The sequence below is a fragment of the Felis catus genome (assembly GCF_018350175.1).
Source record: "Felis catus isolate Fca126 chromosome F1 unlocalized genomic scaffold, F.catus_Fca126_mat1.0 chrF1_random_Un_scaffold_77, whole genome shotgun sequence".
In the NCBI taxonomy this organism is placed as follows: Eukaryota; Metazoa; Chordata; class Mammalia; order Carnivora; family Felidae; genus Felis; species Felis catus.
Window position 1 is genome coordinate 33,221 of NW_025408524.1, and position 22,908 is coordinate 56,128.

The window sequence follows — 22,908 nt, forward strand, 5'->3', positions numbered from 1 at the left end:
GAATGTGAGACAGGAAACCATCAAAAGCCTAGAGGAGAAAGCAGGAAAAGACCTCTCTGACCTCAGCCGTAGCAATCTCTTACTCGGCACATCCCCAAAGGCAAGGGAATTAAAAGCAAAAATGAATTACTGGGACCTTAGGAAGATAAAAAGCTTCTGCACTGCAAAAGAAACAACCAACAAAACTAAAAGGCAACCAACGGAATGGGAAAAGATATTTGCAAATGACATATCGGACAAAGGGCTAGTATCCAAAATCTATAAAGAGCTCACCAAACTCCACACCCGAAAAACAAATAACCCAGTGAAGAAATGGGCAGAAAACATGAATAGACACTTGTCTAAAGAGGACATCCGGATGGCCAAGAGGCACATGAAAAGATGCTCAACGTCGCTCCTTATCAGGGAAATACAAATCAAAACCATACACAGATATCACCTCACGCCAGTCGGAGTCGCCAAAATGAACAAATCAGGAGACTATAGATGCTGGAGAGGATGTGGAGAAATGGGAACCCTCTTGCACTGTTGGTGGGAATGCAAATTGGTGCAGCCGCTCTGGAAAACAGTGTGGAGGTTCCTCAGAAAATTAAAAATAGACCTACCCTATGACCCAGCAATAGCACTGCTAGGAATTTACTCAAGGGATACAGGAGTACTGATGCATAGGGGCACTTGTACCCCAATGTTTATAGCAGCACTCTCAACAATAGCCAAATTATGGAAAGAGCCTAAATGTCCATCAACTGATGAATGGGTAAAGAAATTGTGGTTTATATACACAATGGAGTACTACAGGGCAATGAGAAAGAAAGAAATATGGCCCTTTGTAGCAACGTGGATGGAACTGGAGAGTGTGATGCTAAGTGAAATAAGCCATACAGAGAAAGACAGATACCATATGTTTTCACTCTTATGTGGATCCTGAGACTTAACAGAAACCCATGGGGGAGGGGAAGGAAGAAAACAAAAAGAGGTTAGAGTGGGAGAGAGAGCCAAAGCATAAGAGACTCTTAAAAACTGAGAACAAACTGAGGGTTGATGGGGGGTGGGAGGGAGGGAAGGGTGGGTGATGGGTATTGAGGAGGGCACCTTTTGGGCTGAGCACTGGGTGTTGTATGGAAACCATTTTGACAATAAATTTCATATATTGAAAAAATAAATAAATAAATAAATAAATAAAACAAAAAAATAATATTAAATAAATAAATACCATGCAAATTAAAAAGGAAAGAAAGAAAGAAAGAAAAACCCATGTTCCTAAAATGTGGTGATGTCCGCTGCCTCCAGTGTGTCAATTCATGCCAGAAGGAGCCCTGTGAGGATGGTTTGTTGTGCCCATTTTGTCTGTGCTCATTCAAAAAGATAAGATCAAGACAGGTGGTCAGCTGGGGAAGCTGGTGTCCGAGATCGAGGAACTGGAGTGGCCTTGGAGACCTATTCTCATCCTTTTCACAGAAGGATGCTGAAACACCAAGGTGAGGCAACTGTCCTGTCCCAGGTCCTCTGACTCACGTCTGGGGACAGGAGGTAGGAATTGGCCTTGGCTAAGTTAGATGTTGAAACACAAGGTCCAAGCAAGCATAGGTGGCCCTTATAGACCGGATCCTTTCCCATGGGCAAGGAAAGCTTTACTACTCTCCCAGGGGGAAACAGACCAGCTCCTCTCTACACAAAGCTCCAATTGGGGAAGCTAACGAAAAGAATTACAAGAGGAAAAGCCCAAGTCCCACCCTCTGGGCCCTGTGCGGAACAAGAGGTCTAATGATACAGGGTGGTGAGAGTGGTGACCCTGCTCCCCACCCCACATGCAATACAGACTATCATGACCCCTGCACAGTCACAATGGACTGTGAAACTCTCCCCTCTTTTCCTCACTCATAATCCTTCTTCCTAACACCCCATCAAACTTTGCCTACAGCTTTCAATTAAACCACAATCAGTACGCGTCCTATTGAAATCATGAATTATATGTCTTTAGCATATTCCAGCAAGGTAAGGTCACAGAAGACACTGATTTTTAAAATATAATACAAGTTCTATTTCTTATATTTATTTACAAAATTGGAAAGAGACATGTAAGTAACTGGAAAACCTTACTCCTTAACATATTCCAAGCTAGCACTGCATTGAATTTGCTTCAAAATTGTCTGCTCTCTTTGGTTTTTCTGCATATATGACAAATCTGTAGAATCCCAGTCTGAGAAATGGTGCCACAAGGTGACCCAGGGCGTCCAGAGGACTCTGAAGGGTTTGAGGGGATGACTGGCCTTGGGAAACTCCCAGCCCGGACTGGAGGCTGCTGTGGCCCCTATCTAAAGACAGGCTGCTCTATGCCCATGAGGATGCGGAGCTGAGCCCTGGGAACCACCTTACTTGATTCACAGGGAGACCCCCGGCCTCTGTCCTCCTCCCTCTTTGCCTGGGAGCCTGAACTGGGAAAAACCCAGCCTACCCTGCACTATCTCACCTTGTTGAGTGGCTGATGTGCTCGCTGTTTCCCTTGAGAGGGTTGGGCAGCATAGGGTCCTGCAGGACTGAGATGTTGAACCCTCCAGGGACACGTTTCCCAAAGAACACAATGTGACCTGCTCCATGTGGCCCCGCAGGGGCCTCCAGCCCTGTCGTCCAAATGCAGGAGTCAGTGGAGGCAGGAGTCAGTGGCCCAACAAAGTTAGGGCTGGGCAGGGCATGGCTATCTGCGCCCTGGGCTATGTTGTCAGTACACCCTTCACTTGTGGAACGTGGCCATAACCTTCATGTCCTCCTGCAAGGTCACGTGCATTGTGGGCTGCCCCAGCGAGCTCCTGGGCATTCCGGTTCCCTGAAGGGCACTTGTTTGCCTTCTGCACTTCCTCCTGCCTCTCTGCACTCCATTTCCTCCTCCTGTTCCACTCCATGCCCCTTCTTTCCTGACACATTCTCTTTCATCCACGACAGGAGGATTTCTGGAATCAGATTCCTGATGGAATCATTCTTGTTTTAAAATTGTGTGATCTTGGTAGCTGTAAGGCAGAAGACAGTCATGTGATTGCAGAGGCCCCCATCCCCATCTCTGGGGCAGGAGAGCACCAAGACGGGCTCGGCCAGGGCAGACACAGGCTCCCGGGGGGCCCTCCGGCAGAGCGATCCCAGCCCTCCTCATTCCAGCCTGGTGCCCAAGCCACCACACAGGGCTGCTCAGCCCTGGGAACAGGGTGCTGCTGGGAAAGCTGGTGACGGGATGCTGGGGAGATTATATAGACACTGGAGATGCTAGGCCCTCCTGGGCCTGGATGGGACTGGGTCCTTCAGGATGGGAATCATCCAAAGAGGGAGCAGGGAAGAGTCACACAGGAGACTTAAGCGCCAGAAATAAATAGAAAAGAGCCAGAAGTAGGAAGTAAATTATATGCAGATGGCTAGTGTCTGAATCCTAACCCTCCGGATCTGTAAAACAGACTTCTGCGTGCACAAGGGCAGCGACAGTGATGGGGTGGCCGTGGGAAAGAGAGGATGAGGTCAGGGGAGGTGAGAACTCAGGCTGCTGCTTCTGGGATTACATCCCTGACCCCAGATGGCAACTGTGCCCTCACACTACAATCCCCCTGGGGCCCTCTTCCCACCTTTCTCCAATGTGATGAGGAGCAGGTCCAGGGACTCCAGGCCCTTCCTAGTCCTCAGATCCCATGCCTGGGACCAGGAAGCAGCACCTGAGCCACCCCGTCCCTCCAAGAGGCAGTCACTGTCCCTAGGACTTTGTGTGCAATACACTGCCCGCCTCCCAACTTCCCTCTCCAATGACCACCTGGACTCCTTCCTCCCTCCAGATTCCTGTCCATTTCCCGTCTCCTGGTCAGCCTCCACCTTTGTATTTTCCTCCAATATGGGGAGAGTGGAACCCAAGTGTGCATGCCATGGCTATACTGCCACCTTCCCTAACCAATCAATCCATCAACTAATCAATCCAGCCAAATCCAGGGGCACCTTCATGGTTGTGCTGGGCCATTGGAGAAGACAATCCATTCCCCATACCGTGTGGCTGGCCTGTGCCTGCTCTGACCTTAGGTACCTGGGGGACACTGGGCGTTCCCACAGCCCTTTCCTCCACATTAGTCCCAGCCCCTTAGGGACAGTGACCGTGACATTAGAGGTAACATAACTTGCCCAAAGTCCCCCAGTCTATAGGTGAAGCGAGGGGAAAACATCAACAGGTGCAGCCGTAGAAACCCCTGTGCCTGCCAGCCTCTGCCCTGAGCACTGGAAGGAGTGGGCGAGGACCCAGACAGGCACAAGAAAGATCACACGGAGGGCTATAACCGTGGTGTGGGGAGCAGGCCCATTGCTGTGTGGCTGGAGGAGTGGGATCTGACAGGGGCAGGAACCCCAGCCCCACTGCCAAGAGCCTCTTTCCTGGGGCTGTTCACTCCCAGGAGACAGCTCAGCGGGGCCTGGAGACCCAGTGTGTGTGAGGGCCCAGTGGCATTCACACAGGCCTCTAGAAATCCTGCCAACCAGGGAGGGTATCAGCGTGTGTGTGTGTGTGGGGGGGGGGGGGAGCTGCACAGAGGTCCCTTCCACGTGGAGGCAAGTACAGGATTTATTCGGCTCCAGGGACCCTGGATTTGGGTGAGGAGAGGAGGAGAGAACTTGCTCCAGGGAGCACCTCCCACCTCACTTCTTCAGACGGTCCCAGGAGCACTTGCAGGAGCTGGAGAGGAAACGTTCTCTGCGATGCCCACCCAGGGAGCACCCTTTCACCCAGGGGCAAAGCTGAAGGTAGCCCATACAGGTGCCGCTCCGTGACCTGAAGGTGCAGAGGGAGAGGGTCCCCGGGTCCCCAGCACCCAGCTCACATGGAAGCACTTTGTCTCCGTTTCAAGTGTGCATGCCAGAATATGCCTCATCAGACCACCTCTGTCACAGATCACACCAAATCCGACCCAGTAAACTGCCCCTGCTCAAGTCCCAAGACGTGGGAACCTACCGTAACCAAGGCTTTGATGCTTGGCAGAGGCAGAGCAGAAGAGAGCAGGTCTTAGCGGAAAGAGAGACTTTAAATAACAAAGCAAGAAAAGATTGCGAACAGTACACCCTAAGCCAACAGACATAACAGCTCTTATTCCTACAGCGTTAAAATATGAGAAGGACGCACATTTCCTTTTCTCTCTGATTTCATACCCACCTCCCTCAGTCTCCAAAGCTGCAGGTATAACCTGACAGCTCCCAGAAACCATTTCCTGATACACTTGAGGGCTGTTCCCTACCTAGGGGTTCTTCAACCTTGCTGCTCGAATCATATCTTCAGTGGACAATCCAACCTTTACAGACACAAGCATGAGCAAGCAGCGTACTAGAGAGAGGGTCTCCCCTGTTCCTGCTGCCCCAGCTGAGGCCATGCTGGCCCACCCGGCATCAGCTGTCCTTCCTCTGGGTCCTCAGACCTTCCCTGGGCTCGGTGGAGTCAGCGTCCTTCAAGGAGACATTGACCACCCTTGCAAACCTGCAAATGAGAGAAAGGATCCGCCTTCACCTGGCACTTCCCCAGCTGCACTGGATCGTGATAGCTCTCACCTGGGCACGAACCAACCTGACCTTCCCACTGTGACGGACACATGTTGGGTTAGGTGGGTTCCATGAGCACACCCTGGGCCAGGCTCCGAGCAGCTGCCCAGGAGAGCCGTCTGTCGGGATGGAAATGCTCTGTGTTGTAAACATGCACCTGCTGGGTACCTGAACTGTGGCTAGTGTGATGAGGGATGGAATGTTTAACTTCATTTGCTTTAATTAATTTAAACATGAGCCCGCACGTCTGGCTAGTGGCTTCCCCCCTGGAGAGTGCAGCTGTCGGATCCAAAGATGCAGAAGACGTGACGTGCCTGCCCTGGGGGTGCCTGCAGAGGATTTGCTGGCCTGACACGATCTTCCATTAATAGGTTCTTAGGGCTCATACACATGTGCCAGGCACTCCATGAGTCCCTGGGAACACTCAGAGAGGACGGCCACCCCCCAAGCCCTCGAGGAATCCCAGCCGGGGCCCACTTGTAAGCAGAGTGAAGAGCATCACCCCCCACACCTGTGCTGGATGTAATCAGCGCAGCAGGGTGGGGGGGGCACCTCACTGTCCTCAGGAAGCCACCCCCCTCTCTCGGATCTGGACCAGAGCCGGGGCAGATACCCAACTTAGTGTGGGGCCCGACAGGCTGGGACAAACTGAGGAGGGACCTTTCCACCCCTGAACTAGATCCCAGCCCAGAGGTTTTACAAGAGGCGCTTCCCAGTGCTGAGCACTGTGTGAGACAAGAGTGAGGGAGATGCTGTCAGTGCCCTTGTAGTGACCACCCAGGGCTAGGGCTCCTGTGCCCACGAGTGGAAGGAAGGGTTAGAACGGATAGGGTTTAGAACCGAGAATTCCAATACCTGTCAGACAAATTCTCCAACTGATGTCCTCAGAGCCAGGGAAAGGTACAGCGAGGACTACCTTAACCCTGGGATCAGCCCCCACCACTTTGCTCAACTCCCTGTGCACTGGAGCCTGGGCCCCTCTCACCTCCTCTGCAACTAGAATGTTCTACAGCTGCCCTGGTCACGTGGGGTGAGATCCCTTTTGTATGAATGTGTTTCCAGCCAAATAACTCTTGGCCAACAGTGTGTAGACAAGGACTGGTTGTCAGGTGACCCCCAGAAGCAGGGGAAGAGTACAAGCTGGTCCCCCCCCCCGGCCCCCAGTGGATCAGGCCTGGGAACCTCCTTGTGTCTGGCCTGGCTCTGGTTCCATCCCTGTGATATGTCCTGGGTGGGAGAACAGGAGACCTGACTCCACTGTCTGCCCCTCCCCAGTGTCAATGAAGGAAAGAGTCTGGTAGATGGAGAAGAGGCTGGGACAGGAAGGAAGGCCCTCTCCCCGGGCTTTTAGGACGATGTCCATGTGGTGCTCTCACCCGGCACCCCGGCTCCTCCTGCCTCATCCCTGCTCATAAGTGGTCCCCAGGCAGGGGATGCGTGAGAGAAAGTCCATGGGGCTTAGGGCCGAGGGCCTCGTCGCAGTGCCTGGCTCCCCATCCACAGGCTGTGCTATTCCCCGTAATCCATCACCCTCTCTGGCCTCCCTTGTCCCAGAGGCCAATTAGATACCATTAGGGCTCCTTCTCTTAAATTAGGATTGATCCATCTGCCATGGGGTTAAGGAAACAGCCTGCTCAGAGGTGAGATCTATCATTAAATGAAGTGGTTATTGACCCAATAATGGTGATTCTGAAACAGTTTTGTCCACTTAGAATGCTGGGAACCCTTCCTAGCTGGCAGTAGGATTTCCCCCCAAGTTTATTAGCATACAACGAACTGTATACACTCAAAGTGCAGAATTTGATCAAATTTGAAGTACATACAATTGCATGAAACAATGGTGATGGGAGTTTTCACTTAGAAGCTGACATTGTCAGCTGCGTTTTTGGAGGGGACACCAGTCTAGGGAGACACACACACACTCACACCACACTCAGAGCCACACCACCTAGATTCACACAGGGAAGAGCCCACCACCATACACACAAACCCTCACCACCCAAAGGGAGCAAAAGTGCTTGTGAAGAAATGGCCACGGTTCTTTCCCTGTAGTGTCAGCCTCGTTCCCCACATCCCCAGCCCCCGTTCCCAGCAGGCACCCAGAATCGGGGTGGTGCTCCCAATGAAAGCCAGCAGGAAAGCCCCGGGTCTCTCACCACCTAGATCTTTCCCCAGCAAGTGTGGGACTCCATGGAACTTACTATTTTCACTGACTCCCGAGACCACCTGCAATGACAGACAAGCATGAGGATCAGATCGCTCCCATGTGTCCTCTGGGTGACTTTAGAGACCTAGCCGGGAGACCATCCAGTAGAAGCCCCAAAGGCCAGAGTAGAGAACGCTGCTGAAAATTCCTGGATCACGTCCTCTCAAGTCCATGTCGGTTGCCAGTCATGAGATTCTTAGTCCGATGAGGGGGGATTTCTGCTAAGGAAAGCCCTGCCCCCCTCTACCCCCACCCACCCCCCCACACACACACAGTCTACGAGCTGGTGCAACCCTTCGCAAACAGCCGCATGAACCAGATGTCACTGGTAGGACTCGACACCCATCCCCAACAAGGAACTGATCAATATCGTCTCTGATGAGCATGCCCACATTTTCACACATGAATTCAACTGAAAGAAAGAAACCTAGAAAGCAGGGTTTGTGTCTCAGACACAGGCAGGTCAGCTCACCGTGGCACTGGACGGGGCCTTGGCCTCGGCCCTGTCCCAGGATGCTGCTCCGCCAGGCCCTCGGGGGGCAGCCAGGAGGACACAGGGTAACTATCACTCAATGGTGGTGCTGCTGTGCTGACGTTGGGGGTTCTGCTTGACATGACACGGGCCCAGCCTGCCTGGCAGCAACGGGTCAACAAGCAAGAACTGAGCTGTTCTGGGCCACCCGTCTCGGTGAAGGAAGGAGGCAAAGGAGAGGGGCGGGAAGGGAGAGAGAGGCAGAGTCCGGGCTGATAACAAAGCGCATATTGAGTTCCTGTTTGTCACTGTCCCCGGCCATTAGGCTCACACAACCCAACGCTTCCAGGGCTTGTGGTGATCCTGTTATTAAATGCCCTAAAGTATCTCCCTGAGTCTTATCTGCTTCAGGCCAGAGGCTGAGGAGTGACCCCAGCACCGACAGGTGTTGACCTACATTGTCCGAGGTGGCCTCACACTTCTCAGAAACTGTGGGCCGACCGGGAGCACAGGGCTTCCTACGTGCATTTCACACTAATGGCCGTGCCAAAGTCAGCTGAATGCACTTGTGGCTGCGGGGGGGCTGCGTGACCGATGAGGCCACCTTGTAAGGCTGGCAGGATCTGGGACCTGGGTGGACTCTGGCGCTCCAGGCATGTTCCCAGATGCCGTAACTCCCTCGCCCCACGTCGAGTGCGCGTGAGCAGTGCAGGTCAGAGTTCAGAGCTGCAGCCACGTGCCTGGGGGCCACCTGGTAGCTCCAGAGCTTGGGCCCTTCATCTCTGCACCTCTGCCCCTCTCTCTGAGGGGCGGGGAGAGAAAGCCAACGCCAGCACAGCTGTGACGAGGGGTGAACAAGACAATGTATGCAAAGCGTGTGGGGCGATGGGGTTCTTTCTGAGAAAAAGGACCCAGCATTGGGACGTGTACATGGGGCATATATCTCCTGGGGAAACACATGCTCTTACCCACAGGCACTGCCCACACCACACGTTCACACCACGCAGACGCACACAGAGACCCTGCCCCTAAAGCCCATACACACAGACCCGCACCGTATAAGGGAGCGTGGCTGTTCCCAGGGACTGGAGCACTGGCCATGGTTCTTATCTGGAAAATCGGTCCTTCCAGAAATGTCCCCTTTCCCAACAGGAAGCTGGAAATAGGGCAACCTTCCAGACTGAAACCAGCAAGAAAGCCCCACCTTTCTTTTCTTGAGGATTTTTCCTCCATAGGTAAATGATTCTAAAACACGTACCATTTTCACGGGGCCTTGAGTCCCCCTGCAATCGCAGAAATGAAAACACAGTGAGAGTCAGGTCATACTGTATTCTGCTTGCATGGGGCTTTTGTTCTCTTGGTGAGTCTAGAAAACCAGATGGGAAAAGGCAGTCGACTCAAGGGAACCCAAAAGCAAGAGTAGAGCAAGTGTACTTATGCCAAAAGGCACCAACTTTTCCTGGACAGTAGGTCTCAGGTCCATTTTGATTGGCAATTATAAAATTCTTTTCCAAGGAAGACAAATGCCAGGATGTTCACTGCTGTCCAGTTTGGAATGGATGCTGTCATTTTTGAGTGCCCTCTTGACTCAGGTATCTGTTGGTAAGAAACTCCCAACTGACACTCTCCCCACCGTGGAAACTGCATATGCCATCCATAATATACACTGTCAGATCATCCTGCGTGAAATCCATCAAACCTGAAATAAACCGCAAGGCAACATATCAATCTCAGACAAAGACAGGAGACCTTACCCTGGCATTAGATGGAGCCTCTTCGTCTGCTGTGTCATGAGGAATTTCCTCGGTAGGCCCTGGGGGAGATCTAGAACGACGTGCCAGTCACGAGTGGTGCTACTTGGCACTTAGGCAGCTTTGGTCGCCTGGGCACGGAAGGAGGCACGGAAGGAGCCGGTTAGTTAATAACCACGACCAGGGTTTTCCTTGGTGCAAAAGGAAGGCAATGGGAAGAAGCAGAAGAGAAATGAGAAACAGAGCCTTTAGACTTTCCAGTAAAGGCCATCTGAGTCACCGTGAAATGTTCATGATTGCAACGGTATGACATTTTGGAAAGGGCAGATCTGGAGAGACACTAAAAAGACCAGGGGTTTCAAGGAAAGAGGAAGGGGTGAACAGGTGAAACCAGAGGCTCATTAGAGCAGTGAGACTCTTCTGGTTGGTTGGTACCAGATATTCAATATTTTTTCCAAAAAAAGGACATAGAAATTGGGGCACCTGGGTGGCTTAGTTGATTATGAAGCACCCGACTCTTGATTTCGGCTCAGGTCATGACCTCACAGTGCGTGGGTTGGAGCCCTGCGGCAGGCTCTGCACTGACAGCTTGGGATTCTCTCTCCCCCTCTCTCTCTGCCCCTCCCCCACTTGCACGTGTGCACGCTCTCTTTCCAAAATAAATCTTTAAAAAACATAGAAATTTACAACACAAGGAGTGAACATCAATGTCAAGTATACATCAATATTGGTTCACTAATAGTGACAAGTATAGCACAAAACGATTAGGGGTGAGTAACAGAAGAAATAGGATGGGGGGAGAGGATAGGGCATAGGAGAACTTTCTCTGTTATCTGCTCCATTTTTATGTTAATCTGAAGAGCTTTAGTAGTTACAGAATAATTTAATTAATTACATAATTTATTTTTATTAATTAAGAATTACTTTGAAAACACCTGGTTTATTAATTTGAAAATAATCTGCCAGCCCTGTTTCAAGGAGAGATCTAGCTCCACTCATGTTCAGCAGCCAGTGAACGTGCAAACATTAGCTTGAGACATTGTTTCCCATGAAATGTCAACAAGGCTGAGTTGTTAACCCACGTTTACTTCCATGGTCATAGCCTTAAGGTCTGTCTGTTGCAGTCAATGAGAACTTTTCACAGGTGGAATAAAAAAGCAGATGGCGCGGCACCTTACCCTTTTCCATTATACGGGTACACTGAATAAACTTCCATCAGTATTGAATTTGCTTAATGATTGAATTTCCACAGCACCTTCCATTGGTTTGTTTGCGGGGTGCACCCTGGGGTGCGGCAGGATGCTGTTTTTGTTACCCGCTGCTGGGGGTGAGGTGTGTGTCTTCTTAGATGAGGAACACATTGTCTTTCCATATCCATCTCATACCACTCTGGGAAATGCATTCACACAATAAGAGCTAGTGGGCACCTGGCCGGCAGAAGATCACAGCGAAAGTAGTAATGACTTAGTCACAGTTCAAACTTTCCATCTCCTGTGCACCAGCTGATCGTGCGCTCCAGGATCTTGCAGTGTGCACTTAAAAAACCCAGCAGATATGGGTGCCTGGGTGGCTCAGTCGGTCAAGTGTCCTGACTTCAGCTCAGGTCGTGATCTCACAATGCCTAGGTTTGAGCCCCGCGTCAGGCTCTGGGCTGACAGCTCAGAGCCTGGAGCCTGCTTCAGAGCAGGGCCCGGGGACCCCTATCTTATAGTTGCCGGCATGGAACCTTAGAGACCTCCAGAGATTCACAACACCGATGAGTGATGGATCTGGGACAGGAATGCAACGGGTTCCCGGGGACAGAGATCCCTGAACACCCAAGCAAGTCCATTGGATCATGCCCTTGACTCCTGAACCAAGGGCTTCCCTCCCTTCAATCCTCAACTCCTCCTGCCCCAACGTTCCTCCTGGAGGAGGCGTCTGAGCCAGAACAGCGGCCTGAGTCGCAGCTCAGCCTCTTCTCTGGGTCTATCAATCCCTGACCCAAAACATGACACTGTTTTCCCCAAACCAAGCCCCACTGAAGGAGCAGGGGAAGGAGCCCAGCCGTGCACATCCTGCCCCTACACCTTCACACCATAAGCCACCTCGTGTGGAGCCTTCCCCAATGGCCAGCTGAGCACCGTCAGTGGCCAGGCGTCTGCTCGGCTCCCAAGCTGACTCAGAAGCCAGGACGTCCCAAACCAACCGTCACACGACGGCTCTACCAAGAATTAGGTTCCCTTCAACTGGCCAACCCTGGCTGAGCAGCTAATGTGAATCAACAGGAAACGTGGCCTGTTGGGATGGTGCTTTGGTGGTTTATCGAATGAAGTCTGGGACTCTCAGTGTTTCACTGACTGTTGGTCTGTGTAACCGTCCAAGCAGTCTGGGCTAAGGCCCGCCTGACAGCAGGGAGGGGTTGTACTGGCCGAGGGGGCACCTTCCCTGCTCCTTCCCTTCTCCCCAAAATCCAGGCTGTAGGATTCCTCATCTGTCCCTAGACCCTGCAGGGACAGGGGACAGAGTCCCATCTCCTCTTAGACGGTCCACTCCTTACCCACAGCCTGTGACCCCACTCCAGGATTTCCCGAAGGATCCCCAGACCCTCACGACCTCTGCTACCAAATGTTTATTTCATGAACCTGAGAGAACTGTCTCTTCTCACCACTCTCCCAGGCAGACAAGGCCAGGAGAGAATGCTGCTTTGTTCTGGATTCTTTTGGCAGCAGGCAGAGGGGAAGGGCTGTGGGCAGGGGTGTGAGGGAGGGCAGGGGGTGGTGGGGAAAGGGGAAGGGACAGCATTCTTGAACATTCCTGCAGAGACCAGCAGAGCCAGAAACCCAAGGAAAGACCTGGTGTCCAGAGGGACGCAGGCCCAGCTGCTGACGGGCGACCCAGAGCCATGGAGACGCCCAGCTGCGCCCTGCACAGAGCCCTCTCCTGCCCTCTTGTTACCAGGTTTGGCACTGCCAGTGGTCAATGTCCCCCTGACCAAAGTGACCGTTGGCAAGGGGCAACCACTCACCACTGTCCCCATCCGGGAAAGTAACAGTATCCTCGAAAATGTAGACTGTCATATGTACAACAGAGATTGATTGGAAAGCCTCTAAGAAAGCAATTGTGCTCCTCAGGGAAAGACAGGCAAGCTCACCTCAGCACCAGCCTGCTGCCTCGTTTCAAGAAGGGGCCGCCGCTTTTTCAGCTTCGCGACACCTAGGAGGACACAGAATACAAGTCACTGTCTTCTGGGTGCTGCTCAAGAACACCTCCGGGACTGTTCCTTATAAGAACATGGGCGAGAGCGTACGGAGGCTTTTGTCAACTGCATGGACGGAATGTTACTGCTGCGCCACGCTCAGCAGTATTCCTGGAAGTGTGCAGTATGCAGAGATTTTTGAGAATGTAGACTTTGGTCATTTTTCAGTGTCAGTGGCACATATCTCGTGGGCAAGCCCACCTCTGTCTCTCTCTCTGTCGCTCGCTCTCTCTCCCCCTCTCTTGAAATGTGTCTGTGTCTTTCTCTATGAGGCTTTTTCTCTGTGTCTCTCAAGAAAACACACACACACGCAGACATACACTGTCACGATCCCGCGACATACACCCACATACAGAACAACCCCCAGACACAACACACACAATTACACCGCACAAAAGATATACAGCATCTTTCTTATACTGTAGAAACATCACCTAGTTTGTCACCTGGGACGTCGGTCTTTGGCCCCCACCCTCGAGCACCAGTGCTCCCAGGACTCTGCATTGTAGATATCGGTCATTGTCCAATGTCAGTGGCCCATAACTCTGGGCAAACCCACATCTCTGTCTCTCTCTCTCCCTCTCTTTCACTGTGTCTGTCTCTTTCTTTGTGTGGCTCTGTCTCTCTGTCTCTGAGTCTCTCAAGAAAACACACGCACGCACCCACGCACGCACGCACGCATACACACTCACAATCATGCGACATACAGAGATACAGAACAACCCCAAGACTCATGCACACACAATCACACCGCACAGAAGGAATCCATTGTCTTTCTCATACTATAGAAACATGGACATAGGTTTCACCGGGGATGTCGGTCTTTCCCACCCATACTCCAGCACCAGTCCCCCCAGGACCCTGATATCCAGGTACTCTCCAGACTGAAGACAGCAAGAATGCCCCAACTACACCTCATCCGAAACATTTTCCTCATCAAGAAACAGTTTCCAGGACACATACCTTCTTCTCGTGCTCCTACGGCCACCTGAATGTTAGAAAAGAAAACACCATCAGGGTGAGATCATGATGTACAGTACGTGTACCATTCTTCGGTTCGCTTGGCGACTTTGGGGTTCAGGATGGGACACAGTGTTTGAGTCAAAGGCCACAAAAGCAAAGATAATATGCCTGTCAGAAGTCGTTTTTCCTGGAGATGTGTCTCTCAAGAACACTGAGGGTGCAGACTACAAAATGGTTCACCCAGAAGGAAAAAGTGCGGCTGCCGAGAAAGATCCTAGGACGCTGTTTATTACCAGGTTTTGCACTGCCAGTGGAAAATGTCCCCCTGACCAAGGGGACAGTTGGCAAGAAGCAACCATGGAAATGGACAACATGTTTGTCCCCACAGGGAAAATAACATTATCATCTCAACGGTACATTGTCACAGTTACAACAGATGTTGATTGCAAAGACTCTAAGAAAGCACTTGTGTTCCTCAAGGAAAGACAGGAAGCTCACCTCAGCAACAGCCTGGTGACTCCGGACAGGATGGTGCCGCCTTCTTTCCTCCTCGGGGACACCTAGAAAGACCACAATCCCTGTCAGTACCATGTTGGTGCTGCTCCAGTATACCTCAGGGACTGTTCCTTGATATGAACATGGGCCAGAGGATATTGAGGATTTGGTGACCTGCATGGACTACATGATACTGCTGAGCCGTGCACAGCAGTATACCTTGAGGTGTGCAGTAGGAGGAGTGTGTGAGAATGTAGACATGAATCATTGTGCAGTGTCAGTGACACCTATTCTCTGGGCAAACCCACATGTATCTTTCTCTCTCTGTCTCTCTTGCAGTGAGTCTGTCTCATTTTGTGTGGCTTAGTCTCTGTGTCTCCCGAGAAAACACTCTCAACACACATTCAGAGTCACGATCACGTGACACACACACACACACACACACACACACACACACACAGAACCACCCCAGTTCTCATGCCCACAAAAACACACCACACTGGAGGAATACATTATCTTTCTCCTACTGTGGAAGTATCACATAGTTTTTTCACCTGGGACGTAGGTCCTTCCCCCCACTCACAAGCACCAGTCCCCCCAGGCCTCTGGAATTAGGGTCGCTCTCCAGACTGAAGTCAACAACAATGCCCCACCTGCATCACCATCTAAACATTTTTCTCAGCAAGAGACAGTTTCCAGGATACATACCTGTGTCCTGTGCTCCTACGGCCACCTGAATGTTAGGAAAGAAAACACCATCAGGGTGAGATCATGACATACACTATTGGCACAACTCTTCAGTTCCCTTTGCGTCTTTACGATACAAGATGGGACACAGCGGTTGAGTCACAGGCCACAAAAGCAAATGAATAGGATGCCTGCCAGAAGTTGTTTCTCCTGGGGATGTGTCTCTCAGGACCACTGAGGATGCCTACTACAAAATTCTTCACCCAAGCAGGACAGATGGCTGCTGACGGTAAAGATCCTAGGACACTGTTTGTTACCAGGTTTGCCACTGCCAGTGGTCAATGTCCCCCTGACCAAGGTGACCGTTGGCAAGAGGCAACCACTCACCACTGTCCCCATCCGGGAAAGTAACAGTATCCTCGAAAATATAGACTGTCATATGTACAACAGAGATTGATTGGAAAGCCTCTAAGAAAGCAGTTGTGCTCCTCAGGGAAAGACAGGCAAGCTCACCTCAGCACCAGCCTGCTGCCTCGTTTCAAGAAGGGGCCCCCGCTTTTTCAGCTTCGCGACACCTAGGAGGACACAGAATACAAGTCACTGTCTTCTGGGTGCTGCTCAAGAACACCTCCGGGACTGTTCCTTATATGAACATGGGCGAGAGCGTACGGAGGCTTTTGTCAACTGCATGGACGGAATGTTACTGCTGCGCCACGCTCAGCAGTATTCCTGGAAGTGTGCAGTATGCAGAGATTTTTGAGAATGTAGACTTTGGTCATTTTTCAGTGTCAGTGGCACATATCTCGTGGGCAAGCCCACCTCTGTCTCTCTCTCTGTCGCTCGCTCTCTCTCCCCCTCTCTTGAAATGTGTCTGTGTCTTTCTCTATGAGGCTTTTTCTCTGTGTCTCTCAAGAAAACACACACACACGCAGACATACACTGTCACGATCCCGCGACATACACCCACATACAGAACAACCCCCAGACACAACACACACAATTACACCGCACAAAAGATATACAGCATCTTTCTTATACTGTAGAAACATCACCTAGTTTGTCACCTGGGACGTCGGTCTTTGGCCCCCACCCTCGAGCACCAGTGCTCCCAGGACTCTGCATTGTAGATATCGGTCATTGTCCAATGTCAGTGGCCCATAACTCTGGGCAAACCCACATCTCTGTCTCTCTCTCTCCCTCTCTTTCACTGTGTCTGTCTCTTTCTTTGTGTGGCTCTGTCTCTCTGTCTCTGAGTCTCTCAAGAAAACACACGCACGCACCCACGCACGCACGCACGCATACACACTCACAATCATGCGACATACAGAGATACAGAACAACCCCAAGACTCATGCACACACAATCACACCGCACAGAAGGAATCCATTGTCTTTCTCATACTATAGAAACATGGACATAGGTTTCACCGGGGATGTCGGTCTTTCCCACCCATACTCCAGCACCAGTCCCCCCAGGACCCTTCTATCCAGGTACTCTCCAGACTGAAGACAGCAAGAATGCCCCAACTACACCTCATCCGAAACATTTTCCTCATCAAGAAACAGTTTCCAGGACACATACCTTCTTCTCGTGCTCCTACGGCCACCTGAATGTTAGAAAAGAAAACACCATCAGGGTGAGATCATGATGTACAGTACGTGTACCATTCTTCGGTTCGCTTGGCGACTTTGGGGTTCAGGATGGGACACAGTGTTTGAGTCAAAGGCCACAAAAGCAAAGATAATATGCCTGTCAGAAGTCGTTTTTCCTGGAGATGTGTCTCTCAAGAACACTGAGGGTGCAGACTACAAAATGGTTCACCCAGAAGGAAAAAGTGCGGCTGCCGAGAAAGATCCTAGGACGCTGTTTATTACCAGGTTTTGCACTGCCAGTGGAAAATGTCCCCCTGACCAAGGGGACAGTTGGCAAGAAGCAACCATGGAAATGGACAACATGTTTGTCCCCACAGGGAAAATAACATTATCATCTCAACGGTACATTGTCACAGTTACAACAGATGTTGATTGCAAAGACTCTAAGAAAGCACTTGTGTTCCTCAAGGAAAGACAGGAAGCTCACCTCAGCAACAGCCTGGTGACTCCGGACAGGATGGTGCCGCCTTCTTTCCTCCTCGGGGACACCTAGAAAGACCACAATCCCTGTCAGTACCATGTTGGTGCTGCTCCAGTATACCTCAGGGACTGTTCCTTGATATGAACATGGGCCAGAGGATATTGAGGATTTGGTGACCTGCATGGACTACATGATACTGCTGAGCCGTGCACAGCAGTATACCTTGAGGTGTGCAGTAGGAGGAGTGTGTGAGAATGTAGACATGAATCATTGTGCAGTGTCAGTGACACCTATTCTCTGGGCAAACCCACATGTATCTTTCTCTCTCTGTCTCTCTTGCAGTGAGTCTGTCTCATTTTGTGTGGCTTAGTCTGTGTGTCTCCCGAGAAAACACTCTCAACACACATTCAGAGTCACGATCACGTGACACACACACACACACACACACACACACACACACACACAGAACCACCCCAGTTCTCATGCCCACAAAAACACACCACACTGGAGGAATACATTATCTTTCTCCTACTGTGGAAGTATCACATAGTTTTTTCACCTGGGACGTAGGTCCTTCCCCCCACTCACAAGCACCAGTCCCCCCAGGCCTCTGGAATTAGGGTCGCTCTCCAGACTGAAGTCAACAACAATGCCCCACCTGCATCACCATCTAAACATTTTTCTCAGCAAGAGACAGTTTCCAGGATACATACCTGTGTCCTGTGCTCCTACGGCCACCTGAATGTTAGGAAAGAAAACACCATCAGGGTGAGATCATGACATACACTATTGGCACAACTCTTCAGTTCCCTTTGCGTCTTTACGATACAAGATGGGACACAGCGGTTGAGTCACAGGCCACAAAAGCAAATGAATAGGATGCCTGCCAGAAGTTGTTTCTCCTGGGGATGTGTCTCTCAGGACCACTGAGGATGCCTACTACAAAATTCTTCACCCAAGCAGGACAGATGGCTGCTGACGGTAAAGATCCTAGGACACTGTTTGTTACCAGGTTTGGCACTGCCAGTGGTCAATGTCCCCCTGACCAAGGTGACCGTTGGCAAGAGGCAACCACTCACCACTGTCCCCATCCGGGAAAGTAACAGTATCCTCGAAAATATAGACTGTCATATGTACAACAGAGATTGATTGGAAAGCCTCTAAGAAAGCAGTTGTGCTCCTCAGGGAAAGACAGGCAAGCTCACCTCAGCACCAGCCTGCTGCCTCGTTTCAAGAAGGGGCCCCCGCTTTTTCAGCTTCGCGACACCTAGGAGGACACAGAATACAAGTCACTGTCTTCTGGGTGCTGCTCAAGAACACCTCCGGGACTGTTCCTTATATGAACATGGGCGAGAGCGTACGGAGGCTTTTGTCAACTGCATGGACGGAATGTTACTGCTGCGCCACGCTCAGCAGTATTCCTGGAAGTGTGCAGTATGCAGAGATTTTTGAGAATGTAGACTTTGGTCATTTTTCAGTGTCAGTGGCACATATCTCGTGGGCAAGCCCACCTCTGTCTCTCTCTCTGTCGCTCGCTCTCTCTCCCCCTCTCTTGAAATGTGTCTGTGTCTTTCTCTATGAGGCTTTTTCTCTGTGTCTCTCAAGAAAACACACACACACGCAGACATACACTGTCACGATCCCGCGACATACACCCACATACAGAACAACCCCCAGACACAACACACACAATTACACCGCACAAAAGATATACAGCATCTTTCTTATACTGTAGAAACATCACCTAGTTTGTCACCTGGGACGTCGGTCTTTGGCCCCCACCCTCGAGCACCAGTGCTCCCAGGACTCTGCATTGTAGATATCGGTCATTGTCCAATGTCAGTGGCCCATAACTCTGGGCAAACCCACATCTCTGTCTCTCTCTCTCCCTCTCTTTCACTGTGTCTGTCTCTTTCTTTGTGTGGCTCTGTCTCTCTGTCTCTGAGTCTCTCAAGAAAACACACGCACGCACCCACGCACGCACGCACGCATACACACTCACAATCATGCGACATACAGAGATACAGAACAACCCCAAGACTCATGCACACACAATCACACCGCACAGAAGGAATCCATTGTCTTTCTCATACTATAGAAACATGGACATAGGTTTCACCGGGGATGTCGGTCTTTCCCACCCATACTCCAGCACCAGTCCCCCCAGGACCCTGATATCCAGGTACTCTCCAGACTGAAGACAGCAAGAATGCCCCAACTACACCTCATCCGAAACATTTTCCTCATCAAGAAACAGTTTCCAGGACACATACCTTCTTCTCGTGCTCCTACGGCCACCTGAATGTTAGAAAAGAAAACACCATCAGGGTGAGATCATGATGTACAGTACGTGTACCATTCTTCGGTTCGCTTGGCGACTTTGGGGTTCAGGATGGGACACAGTGTTTGAGTCAAAGGCCACAAAAGCAAAGATAATATGCCTGTCAGAAGTCGTTTTTCCTGGAGATGTGTCTCTCAAGAACACTGAGGGTGCAGACTACAAAATGGTTCACCCAGAAGGAAAAAGTGCGGCTGCCGAGAAAGATCCTAGGACGCTGTTTATTACCAGGTTTTGCACTGCCAGTGGAAAATGTCCCCCTGACCAAGGGGACAGTTGGCAAGAAGCAACCATGGAAATGGACAACATGTTTGTCCCCACAGGGAAAATAACATTATCATCTCAACGGTACATTGTCACAGTTACAACAGATGTTGATTGCAAAGACTCTAAGAAAGCACTTGTGTTCCTCAAGGAAAGACAGGAAGCTCACCTCAGCAACAGCCTGGTGACTCCGGACAGGATGGTGCCGCCTTCTTTCCTCCTCGGGGACACCTAGAAAGACCACAATCCCTGTCAGTACCATGTTGGTGCTGCTCCAGTATACCTCAGGGACTGTTCCTTGATATGAACATGGGCCAGAGGATATTGAGGATTTGGTGACCTGCATGGACTACATGATACTGCTGAGCCGTGCACAGCAGTATACCTTGAGGTGTGCAGTAGGAGGAGTGTGTGAGAATGTAGACATGAATCATTGTGCAGTGTCAGTGACACCTATTCTCTGGGCAAACCCACATGTATCTTTCTCTCTCTGTCTCTCTTGCAGTGAGTCTGTCTCATTTTGTGTGGCTTAGTCTGTGTGTCTCCCGAGAAAACACTCTCAACACACATTCAGAGTCACGATCACGTGACACACACACACACACACACACACACACACACACACACACAGAACCACCCCAGTTCTCATGCCCACAAAAACACACCACACTGGAGGAATACATTATCTTTCTCCTACTGTGGAAGTATCACATAGTTTTTTCACCTGGGACGTAGGTCCTTCCCCCCACTCACAAGCACCAGTCCCCCCAGGCCTCTGGAATTAGGGTCGCTCTCCAGACTGAAGTCAACAACAATGCCCCACCTGCATCACCATCTAAACATTTTTCTCAGCAAGAGACAGTTTCCAGGATACATACCTGTGTCCTGTGCTCCTACGGCCACCTGAATGTTAGGAAAGAAAACACCATCAGGGTGAGATCATGACATACACTATTGGCACAACTCTTCAGTTCCCTTTGCGTCTTTACGATACAAGATGGGACACAGCGGTTGAGTCACAGGCCACAAAAGCAAATGAATAGGATGCCTGCCAGAAGTTGTTTCTCCTGGGGATGTGTCTCTCAGGACCACTGAGGATGCCTACTACAAAATTCTTCACCCAAGCAGGACAGATGGCTGCTGACGGTAAAGATCCTAGGACACTGTTTGTTACCAGGTTTGGCACTGCCAGTGGTCAATGTCCCCCTGACCAAGGTGACCGTTGGCAAGAGGCAACCACTCACCACTGTCCCCATCCGGGAAAGTAACAGTATCCTCGAAAATATAGACTGTCATATGTACAACAGAGATTGATTGGAAAGCCTCTAAGAAAGCAGTTGTGCTCCTCAGGGAAAGACAGGCAAGCTCACCTCAGCACCAGCCTGCTGCCTCGTTTCAAGAAGGGGCCCCCGCTTTTTCAGCTTCGCGACACCTAGGAGGACACAGAATACAAGTCACTGTCTTCTGGGTGCTGCTCAAGAACACCTCCGGGACTGTTCCTTATATGAACATGGGCGAGAGCGTACGGAGGCTTTTGTCAACTGCATGGACGGAATGTTACTGCTGCGCCACGCTCAGCAGTATTCCTGGAAGTGTGCAGTATGCAGAGATTTTTGAGAATGTAGACTTTGGTCATTTTTCAGTGTCAGTGGCACATATCTCGTGGGCAAGCCCACCTCTGTCTCTCTCTCTGTCGCTCGCTCTCTCTCCCCCTCTCTTGAAATGTGTCTGTGTCTTTCTCTATGAGGCTTTTTCTCTGTGTCTCTCAAGAAAACACACACACACGCAGACATACACTGTCACGATCCCGCGACATACACCCACATACAGAACAACCCCCAGACACAACACACACAATTACACCGCACAAAAGATATACAGCATCTTTCTTATACTGTAGAAACATCACCTAGTTTGTCACCTGGGACGTCGGTCTTTGGCCCCCACCCTCGAGCACCAGTGCTCCCAGGACTCTGCATTGTAGATATCGGTCATTGTCCAATGTCAGTGGCCCATAACTCTGGGCAAACCCACATCTCTGTCTCTCTCTCTCCCTCTCTTTCACTGTGTCTGTCTCTTTCTTTGTGTGGCTCTGTCTCTCTGTCTCTGAGTCTCTCAAGAAAACACACGCACGCACCCACGCACGCACGCACGCATACACACTCACAATCATGCGACATACAGAGATACAGAACAACCCCAAGACTCATGCACACACAATCACACCGCACAGAAGGAATCCATTGTCTTTCTCATACTATAGAAACATGGACATAGGTTTCACCGGGGATGTCGGTCTTTCCCACCCATACTCCAGCACCAGTCCCCCCAGGACCCTGATATCCAGGTACTCTCCAGACTGAAGACAGCAAGAATGCCCCAACTACACCTCATCCGAAACATTTTCCTCATCAAGAAACAGTTTCCAGGACACATACCTTCTTCTCGTGCTCCTACGGCCACCTGAATGTTAGAAAAGAAAACACCATCAGGGTGAGATCATGATGTACAGTACGTGTACCATTCTTCGGTTCGCTTGGCGACTTTGGGGTTCAGGATGGGACACAGTGTTTGAGTCAAAGGCCACAAAAGCAAAGATAATATGCCTGTCAGAAGTCGTTTTTCCTGGAGATGTGTCTCTCAAGAACACTGAGGGTGCAGACTACAAAATGGTTCACCCAGAAGGAAAAAGTGCGGCTGCCGAGAAAGATCCTAGGACGCTGTTTATTACCAGGTTTTGCACTGCCAGTGGAAAATGTCCCCCTGACCAAGGGGACAGTTGGCAAGAAGCAACCATGGAAATGGACAACATGTTTGTCCCCACAGGGAAAATAACATTATCATCTCAACGGTACATTGTCACAGTTACAACAGATG

General features: G+C 50.7%; 4 long non-coding RNA genes across 5 annotated transcripts; all 4 read right to left on the minus strand.

Annotated features, from left to right (window-relative positions):
• Nucleotides 1-2,026: 2,026 nt before the first annotated feature.
• LOC123383662 lies at nucleotides 2,027-14,692 on the minus strand. 2 transcript variants are annotated; one of them, XR_006593602.1, is made up of 5 exons: nucleotides 14,673-14,692; nucleotides 14,175-14,199; nucleotides 13,107-13,168; nucleotides 9,481-9,921; nucleotides 2,027-7,770 (listed from the first exon to the last, which is right to left on the minus strand). It is a non-coding gene; the product is annotated as an uncharacterized LOC123383662 (long non-coding RNA). The 2 variants fall into 2 exon arrangements; XR_006593601.1 differs by lacking the exons at nucleotides 14,175-14,199; nucleotides 14,673-14,692 and having other exon boundaries at nucleotides 11,152-13,288.
• An 8-nt stretch (nucleotides 14,693-14,700) lies between these two features.
• On the minus strand, nucleotides 14,701-16,054 carry LOC123383665. The gene is made up of 3 exons (XR_006593606.1): nucleotides 15,870-16,054; nucleotides 15,378-15,402; nucleotides 14,701-14,734 (listed from the first exon to the last, which is right to left on the minus strand). It is a non-coding gene; the product is annotated as an uncharacterized LOC123383665 (long non-coding RNA).
• Nucleotides 16,055-17,463: 1,409 nt separating this feature from the next.
• LOC123383666 lies at nucleotides 17,464-18,819 on the minus strand. Its single transcript, XR_006593607.1, has 3 exons — nucleotides 18,635-18,819; nucleotides 18,143-18,167; nucleotides 17,464-17,497 (listed from the first exon to the last, which is right to left on the minus strand). It is a non-coding gene; the product is annotated as an uncharacterized LOC123383666 (long non-coding RNA).
• Nucleotides 18,820-19,414: 595 nt separating this feature from the next.
• Nucleotides 19,415-21,586, minus strand: LOC123383664. The gene is made up of 4 exons (XR_006593604.1): nucleotides 21,402-21,586; nucleotides 20,910-20,934; nucleotides 20,201-20,262; nucleotides 19,415-19,727 (listed from the first exon to the last, which is right to left on the minus strand). It is a non-coding gene; the product is annotated as an uncharacterized LOC123383664 (long non-coding RNA).
• Nucleotides 21,587-22,908: the final 1,322 nt, after the last annotated feature.